The following is a 10,084-nucleotide window of genomic DNA, read 5'->3' as shown; positions in this document are numbered from 1 at the left end:
AAAAGCAATCTTCCACTCATCACCTTCTCTAATTCTAATATGATGATAACCACTCTTTAAATCAATCTTGGTAAAACATTTTTCTCCACTTAAATAATCTATTATGTCATCCATCCTTAGCATAGGGAACCTGTACTTTACTATTATCTTGTTAATAGCTCTATAATCAATACACAATCTTCATTCTTCTTAGGTGCCAACACAACAAGTACAACACATGAACTCAAACTTTCTCTAATCAAACTATTGGAAATGTGAGGTAGGAAAGGTTATTGAGAGGGGAGGGGTGAATCAAAAGCCAATAAAACTTTAAGTTAATTCACCAATTAATCCTTCATATAATATTATGATCTAATTGTATGCATGAAAGAATGAAAGCTATAAAACATTCATAACACTTTGACACAATATATGGTGACCCAGGAACCTTTCAAATAGAAAGTAAAACTAGGGTGGAGATGATATGCACAAGCTTTTTAGTACTGTAGTATAAAGTTGGTAGGTTAAGGCTTACATTGATCATTTCTAATGATATACCCTATTACACTACTACAAAAACAACAATATATTACTAAAAAAAATACTAAAAATTGTAGATATGTGACTAGTTTTGATCACGTGACCAATGGTAGTTTATTGCCAGACATTTATCTCCCAACCAAATTTATGACTAAGCTATTTTAATCATTGATTAGGTCATTGATTTAATCATTTATTGTTGTTACTTGGTAGTTTATATGGTATTTTATTTGGTAATTTTGGTAGCTTATTTGGTAGTTTATTTGGTAATATATTTGGTATTTTTTTGGGTAGTATATATGGTAATATATTTGGTAGATGATTTGGTAGTATATTTGGTAGTTGATTTGATAGTATATTTGGTATTTTTTGGGTACAATATATAGTAATATATTTGGCAGTTGATCTGGTAGTATATTTGGTAATATATTTGGTAGTTTATTTAATCATTAATTTAGTTATATTAGGGCATGATGGAATTGAACCGCCATCCTCCTACTTATAAAGTAGGTGCTCTTCCATTAAGCTAGTACCCTTTAAAGAATAATTCAAAAAATTGACAAAGTTGTTTTCCCTACAACATTAGATCAACCGGTCGATGTAACATGATATACTCTTCTCAAAGAACACAAATTTTAGTTATTATGGAAAACAACAATCTAAATCTTTATCAATAACATTTCAACAATTTCAAATTCTTCTATTCAAACATTTTAAAACTATATTTCATGTCAATTACACTTCTCTAAATTCTTGTAGTGATAGACTCTTATAAAATATAATTTGGAGCACTTTGGCCATGCACACATATTGTTTTTTATTAAGTAAAATAGGTTTTACATGGATCCTGAAACCCAAAAGTTTACATCATAACAGAAAGAAAATTAAAAAGTTCAGCTAACAAGAGACTGCTGCTAAAAGCCAAACACTAACAAAAGGCCTGATGCCAGGAGGCAAAGGCCAAAAACAAAAAAAAAGAACAAAACCAAAAGTGAAGCAGACTATTGGTTGTCCTTCTCTAGGTCCTGCAGATTTTCTACAACTTTGTTGTCCTTCTGACTATTCGCTCCTTCCTAGTTCCTGTTCTAGGTCTCCACCTAGTCTGCCTTGTTCACCTAGTCCCTGGCTTCAGTCTGAGCAAACTCCACTTGCCCTGAGCAGACTATTGTTTCTTGTGCTAACCTCTCAGAAAAAGATACAAATTATTATGCAATTTATGTCAAGCAAAAAAACCTTTTAACATATGAAATACTCACTTTTTAAGATATGAAGGTGCCAAAGGATCAAATATTTCCTCTTCCTTATGCTTAGATGAGTGTGAAAAGTGTTCATTACACCTAATGTTGACATTTATTGAACCTTAGTCTACAAACAACATAAAAATATGAATTTGATAAAAATAAGACACGTGAATTTTTTTTTTTATCAATGATCTATAATTAAGTTATTCCTAGTAATAGAAAAAATGGTGTCAATTCACAAATGTAACAATGAACTAAATAATATGTTTATGATAAATTTCTTAAAAACCCTATAACAAAAGGAAATAATGGACTAGTAAAGTTTGGTATATTTCCCATCAATGATGTTGCCAACTATTTCTTTTTCTAATTTCTTAATGACTTTCTTTCTTATTTTATTTCATTCCAATATTATCATGTTTCTCCCAAAACATTTTCTAAAAGCTACCTTCACTTCATTTCTTATTTGATCATTATTAAATATTTTATGGTAACATTGGTTGTAAATATTTAGAATAGATGTGCCTCTTTATTAATTATTTTTCATCTTTAAATGGTTTTCTTAATCAGTTTCAATTTCTAATCCAATTCCCCTCATATTTGATATGTAATTTCATTGATGTTTGGATGATTATTTGTATTGAATCACACAATTAATTATTTATAATAATTATATAATATTTTATTCATTGTTTTAGCATATGTTATGATGTGAGTATTTTGTATTAGATTGTCAATTAATAATACCATCTTGGTCATGATATTAATACCATATTATTTTGTTAGGATTATATTAATAACTATAATAGTATATTATCATAATAATTTTATTTTCTCATCTATTATTATAGTTATCATTATATTTTAATTCTTATTCTTTTACCTTATTTTAATTATATATTGTTAAATTCTTCTTGGGAAGGAGGCATTATAGTAGCATGAATTTGTTTGGGGCAATCCTTAAAACCCTAGGGTTATAATATTTTTTTCCAAAAAAGCATCTTACCACTTGCAAACATTCAAATAGTAGTATAGCTTACATTGTCACTAGTTTGTCATTGTGATTCACAACTACCTTGCAACACACTATGTGTTTCATAAATATAGAAATAAGAGTGTCCTTCTCAACTAACCAACCTTGCACTAAAGGTATTCAAATGTCTTAATCAATCTCTTTGATTCATTGATGGGATGTGTAGCCTTTAACTTGGAATAGAAATGGCTACCCTTGTATAACTATTCAACTATCCACATTAGTTTGTTACTACTCTAATAGCCTCTAAACAATATAATGTGTTTGCTACCTACCAAATTGACATGAGCTGTCATGGCTCAACCAAATGTGTATTTCATAAAAAATAAATTTAAGTAGATATTGCATGTGATTTCATGGTTGTCTAATGAATTAAATTTTACAGACTTCTCATTAATGATAGTTTTATAAATTCTCCACAGAGAATTATATTTCTAGACAAGATGCTCCACTTTTTTAAAGTTACACACTAGATAATATAGTAGATAACATAGATTTTAGGCAATAAAAATATTTTTTGGAGAATTAGAGACATATAAATAATAATTCTATGATTACATTGGTAGAAGAAGAGACAACAGTGGATCCTAAATTGGGTTATCCCAAAGAATATGCCAAGCTCTACAGGAATGATCATCTTTATATGTAGGGTCTCATCACACCATACTCTAAGGGGCCTCCTCAAATAGTTTTACCGCATGCATTACAGCCTAAAGATATTGCCAATGTGAAGGAGTTCAATCAGCTATTCCCAATCATTAAATTAGAAGAAAGAGACTTATCAAGTGCCAAAAGATTTGAATATTATCTTTGGTAGCAACTTGATCATTTGGGAAATGTAGGATTTGATCTTTCTCTATTCACAAAAGATCCTTATGGAAATGTTTTGTGCAAAAATGTAGACCCTACTTTCCCACTTGCATGAGAGGTTGATCACTAGTTTCTTCATTCAAGAAGTGACAAAACAATTTTGAAAAATCTAAGATTGATCTAATGGAAAGTAGATCAAAGGAAGAAAAATAAACTATAATTCCTTGTATCATGGTGGGATCTTTAGCTTAGAGTCTCAGTTAATTAATTTTTATTGATTTTCCTATCCAAAAATTCAGATTTCAAGCAGAGACCATTTTCTTTGCTTCTTGTTTTACAGGGGAGAATGAACCATTTACTAAACTTCTAGTGATAGAATGCCATTCATGGCCTCAGTATTTCTATGAGAAGAAGAGTTAAATTGGTCTTTCTTCAACTGCTATAGTTAGGATACACAAACAAACAAATAATACCTTGAAGCCTCAAAATGCTGCAAAATATAGTTATTCTATTTTTGACATTGAGTTCTCCAATATATTTTTGTATGAAGCTCGTTGAGACTTCTTGCGTTAAATCTATCACAAAGTGGCTTTATAAAGAAAGTTTAATATGCTAGAAAATGAGAAGGTTGAAAGTGATGGAGCCTTGATTTTTAAGATTTGATAGCATTGTTAAATTCCACTCCATGGGCATCATTCATCCTACTAGATGTGTGAAAGAAATTATGAATTGGAGATTTAAATAATGTATATCAAAAAATGTACTAAAAAAAATATAGTTCTAGTAGCTCTTAACATGGTTAGGTAAAATTCTAATGAGCAGCAGCACACTGTGTGAGAAGCGTTGCCATACCAATCAATTTGCAACAATTACAATCAATATCAGTATCATCAATATATGCCTATGAAAAGGGGGTAAGATTTATTATTAACTTGTTTATCATATCAATTCTATTAGAGAGATCTTCTACGGATTCAAAAGAAGATTCAAAGGAATGAAGAAGTATGAAGCTCCAATGCAATCAACTCAAGTAAAAGAAATAAGAAGCAACCAATTTCTTTGAAAAGGAGTAAGCATCTGATCATTTCAGTAGTTGGATAAAGATGTCTATTATCACACATGACACCTTGTGTTTGATACTAAATGGATTGAAGGATATATCTATGAGCAACATGATATAAGTAGGATGATATAAAGATCCAAGATAAAAATAGATAAAGGTCTATGCTGAACATAGTGTTGCTTCCCCTAATTATATGAAATTTGTTTTTTTGTGATATGGGTACAACTAAGGCACTTTTAAAGAAATAAATATATGTGTTTAGAAGCATTGAGCACAGGTCACTAAAATTTGAAGGCATCTGGTTTAGAGGTGGATTATCTTGAAGAAATATAATAGAGAAAAACATTTATACAAAAAAAAATACTTCCAATGTAGCAAGACAAAGTCTAGTGCAAAACTGTAATATTCTGAATAAAGTATTTGAATACCAGTTTCTTTCTGAAATATTTGTATAGTCACAAAGTTGGTGTTGAAGGTTTGACTATGAAATTTATTACCTTAGAATACTCTCTTGCAAGATCATAATAGTCAAATTCGCAAGAACATTTGCTACCAAATATGGAGTTCACCATTAGATACAAAATTTGAGGAGCATGTTCATGTTTTTCTTTTATTTAGCCTAGACATGAAGGTTATATATATTGCACCAATGAAGGCCGTTGTCAGGGAAAGAATGAATGACCGACAGAAAAGGCTTGAAACAAATTTGAGTAGAACAGAGGTCAAGATGATTGGATATTTTAATCCAGATCTCATGGCAATTGGTGTAGGCTAAGCTGGCAATGCAAGAACAAGGTAGGGAAAATTTAGTGCTATTATGCTACTATAAAATTAAAAAAATCAACTCATTCACAGAATCCCTGCTCTACAAGTCTACCATTTTTATTGCCTTAAAGCTTACAATATGTCAAATTGGATAGAGAACAATAATTAGTATTTTTTTAGGTGCCAAGGGTTACATTGGACCTTTGGAGGTAATGCTCATACTAAGGTAATTATAGGTCATAAGGTACACGCAAAATGCATCAAACACCACAAGGAAATAAAATTATTCTTACACTTAGTTGTATGTCAAAAATTCATTTTCATTCAACATATTATTTCCAATAGTCATACCTATATTATTACTAGAAAAAAGTATTAGCTATTATTTTATCTTTTTAAAAATGTAGGAAAACTTATTTGTACACATATATTAAAAACATAGTAGCAAAGCTCACATTGAATAGAGTTTAAGGTAAGTGAGGAATTTCACATTTAAGTTTCGCTCAAAGATAAAAATTTTCCTTAATTCCACATCTAGATATATAAAACATCAAATCTTATTCGTACACATATATTACAAACATAGTAGCAAAGCTCACATTAAATAGAGTTTAAGGTAAGTGAGGAATTTCACATTTAAGTTTCGCTCAAAGATAAATTTTTTCCTCAATTCCACATCTAGATACATAAAACATCAAATCGAAGGAAACCAAATGAATTTGTAAGAAATCCAAAAAAAATCAATATAAGGAATAAAAAATTTATCCATTTTGCACTCGCATTCTCTTCTCCAACCCATCGTTGCCTGCTTCCTCTATTGTGAGCTCTTGTAACCAATAGCACAAATCCACGGTGCAACCATTATCAGAAATGACTCTACAAATCAACACTCAATCAAACAAAATGCAAAAAGATGATCAACACACCCATTCAAATATTATGAAGACCTTTTGGTGACAACCACCTATGCAAATTTTATAGTGGAATAAAGTATTCCCTTTCCTTTTGATCCCATCACGGTAATTCCACAGGTAGTGGCAATGTAGATAAATTTTCTCATCATAATAATATGAATTTAATTTTTTTTTTATGAATGGTCCTTTTCAATTAATAAAATTTACTAAGATTACAATTCACGAAAAAGGGGTCGGGGGATACAGGATCACCCCGCGAATGAGTTCAAACGGTCGAAGCCAGAATAAACAACATGGCCTCAGCTAGAAACTATAAACTATTCATAAAAAAAATACACTTTTAACAACCTCAGGCTACCAAGGCAGTACCAACAGAGGGAGGAGGATCATCTTTATCAGGAAATCCCCACACATCAGTGGGATTGTGAGGTGGATTGGGAATAGTCCAGCCATCGATAGCATCAGCAGGATCTGGGGTAGTCACAGTCTTCGCATCCTTCTTGTCTGGCCGTGGAGGAGAAATTTCCAAGGCCAACTGAGGAAACTTTCTAGAGTGTGCCCGTCCAGGGGGAGGAGCCAGAGACCGGCCAGAAGCTCGCCTAGGGGAGGGAGCCAGGGACCAGCCAAAACCACCATGCGGTGCGGAAGCGGAGCGGCACCTCCAACCGCCATGACCACCGCTGGGAGAGCGGTGGCGAGGACCCTGGGAGTGCAGCATGTGTGAATGGCGGCCAAAGGATTGGCATCGAGAATGATGACTATGAGACGAGGAGGCATCGATCGAGGCATCCGAAGGCACTCTAGCAATGGTGCAAGGAGCATTGCCGCAATGATTTAACAATTCCTGTAAGTGTGCAACCTCTAGGGTAACTTTATTAGCTTGCACCTGTATCTGCATAATGACATTGCTACAAATGCATGCCTTAGTGTACATTGCAATGTTAACATCCAAAACACTGTGAGTGAATAAAATTTCATTCCTATCTTTCCATAGAGAAAACAAAATTTCCATCCTGAAAGTATGCCAAATCTAGGAGAACTTTCGAGAAAATCTAGGGGAATCACCTAGCAGGATCATGTGCCATGAAAAAGGTTCAAGCCTGAAAGGCTTGAAAAAATCATGAATCCAGTGCCAATAATTCTGAGCACGCTTGCAAAACCAAAAAATATGCAAAAAGGACTCAGGTTGGCCGCAGAAGGGGCATCTGGGATCATGAACCCCAATGTGCTTGAGCCGAGGCCCCAGGGGAAGACCTTGGAAGGCAAGGCACCAAGAAAAGTGTGCAATCTTAGGTTCTGTAATGGCACTCCAAATGGTGTCGAACCGTTTTCTCCATTGAGAAAGCAAAGAATGCAAATACCACCGTTGATTAAGCGTGTCCACCATCGGAAGGTGGAGCGAAAGCCATCTGTATCCCATATTGGGCTTATAATTGGTAAATGGAGTGGTAGGAAACTACTTCCAATCATACCACCAAGGATGAACAGACTGAATCCCCACTTTATGAAGTAAGTCCATAGGGATGGAAGACAACAGAAGGTCATAAGTCTGGTGATCGGCACGAACAAGGCGGTATTGAACTTGCATATCCTTCCATGACCTGAAATTCATGGTGACTCTTGAAAAAATGTCCTTGGTAGTGTGGATGCAACGTTTAAAGAAACGTAGAGCACTGGCACCTTGAGTCTTGGCAAGAGGAGTACCCTGGAAGGAAAACAGGGGAGACCACCAAATGTTCTGTTGATTTAAGGACAACCCATTGTGAAACTCATCAACAACCCAACGAAGCCAAGGTTTAATAGCTTCCCAGGCTTTCCAGATGCTCTTTATAACAAAAGAGCCCTGTATGACCACTGGTTCACGCATAATGAGAAGGGTCTGAAAACCAATCCCCTTCCACGCCGGTTTGTTAGCAGGGAAGCCTGAAGAGAGTCAATGCCTAACAAGAATTTTCTAGGCTTCATCTCCAGAAATAGCTCTGATAATCCATTTAGCACAGAGGGCAAGGCCCTACTTCTAAGTGGAAAGCAGGCCGAGACCCCCAGATTCCCTTGGGAGACAACATAAATCCCAAGCAACTATGTGAAAACCATGATGGTCAAAACCAGAGGCCCAAAGAAAATCTCTAAGCAAACGTTCTAATTTGAGATAGGAAGCTTTGGAGGGAGCCCAACAAGAAGAATAATACACATGGGTGGCAGCCAAAATCTTAGAACAAATCTAGAATTTACCAGCAAGAGAAAGCGGCTTAGTGATCCAATAATCAAGCTTTTTGCTAATCTTTGTAAGCACAGCATTCCAAAGTTCCACAGGGGAAGCCTAGAAAGAAAAGGGAATGCCAAGAAAGTGAAAGATTTCTCCATGAGTAACCCTATTAGGATAAACCACAGACAGAAATAAAAACTACATGCAAATATAACCAATAACAGAAAATAATAGAACACACAAAAATGAACACAAGGCACCAAGATTTAACGTGGTTCACCCAATCCCTGGGCTACGTCCACCAAACAGCAAGTCCGATCTTATTACAATCCAGTGATTACAACCTGATTACAATCCGTAATCCCTTACAGCTCAATACCACCGCAAGAACCAATTTTGTATCACCATATATGAAAAATACCCAACCCTAAGCCCTTTTTATACAAGTATTAAACCGCTTTAGGGTTATAACATGTCGGCCATATGTCGGCCATAATATGTCGGCTACCATGTCGGCTACTTCCCAAAAAAAAAAAATTCGGGCCGATGCCCCGAACCCCACTATTTATGAAGTATGTACAGTACTTTCTTGATCAATCACCACAATCTAACAAACCCATTTCCATTGGAATTGGTTGAGCCAAGGTGGAGCTGGCAAAAAAGACTGTTGGTAGTAGAGCGTTTTATGCCATTGAATGGCAGAGCCAGAGGCTTGACAAAAAGTGTCAAGACAATTTAAAGCATTTTTGATGTTTTCTTCATCTTCAAGAAGAGTAAGAAAAGAATCATCAGCAAAATGACCATTGACTAACTGGGAGGAAGAATCAGGCAAGGAAATGCCACGAACCAGTCCTGAAGACACAGAGTGAGCAAGTAAATAATCAAAACCTTCAGCAACAAGGACATAAAGCGCTGGAGCTAGCGAAAAACCTTGTCTGATGGAATGAAAAAGTCCAAAAGCTTTAGATTATGAATTATTGATGGTGATGCAAGCATTAGCATCACCAAAGAGCATCTCCATAGACTGAAGGAAATTGGGACCAAAACCCAAAGCCTAAAGCATAGCCAAAATGAAAGGCCATTCAATACGATCATAGGCTTTAGCAAAATCTATCTTTAAAAAGATAGCCTGCTGCTTGGACTTACGGGCCCATTCCATACCTTCCCAGATAGCAATGATGTTGTCAAGAATATACTTAGATTTGATGAAGCCAGTTTGTTCAGGCCGCACAATTAGAGGAAGCATATGGCAGATTTTGAGAGAGAGCACCTTAGCAATGATCTTATAAGACACATTCAGGAGGGTGATGGGCCTCGAGTTGCAGATGTCCTCAGGATCACCAGCTTTAGGTATGAATTTAATATTTCCTTTATTTATGATCGCTCCTAAGCATTTAGAATGGTATGCTTCAAGATAGACTTTGTGCATATCAAGACCAATTTGCCCCCAAAGATGTTTGTAAAACTCACAGGGAAATCCATCACACCTAGGGGATTTGTCATCCACCATGGAGTAAACTGCCTCTTTAAGGT

Source organism: Cupressus sempervirens, chromosome 8, assembly GCF_028749045.1.
Source record: "Cupressus sempervirens isolate cs-2001-9-10 chromosome 8, ASM2874904v1, whole genome shotgun sequence".
In the NCBI taxonomy this organism is placed as follows: domain Eukaryota; kingdom Viridiplantae; phylum Streptophyta; class Pinopsida; order Cupressales; family Cupressaceae; genus Cupressus; species Cupressus sempervirens.
The sequence above is the reverse complement of the archived record's forward strand: the minus strand, read 5'-3'. Positions refer to the sequence as shown.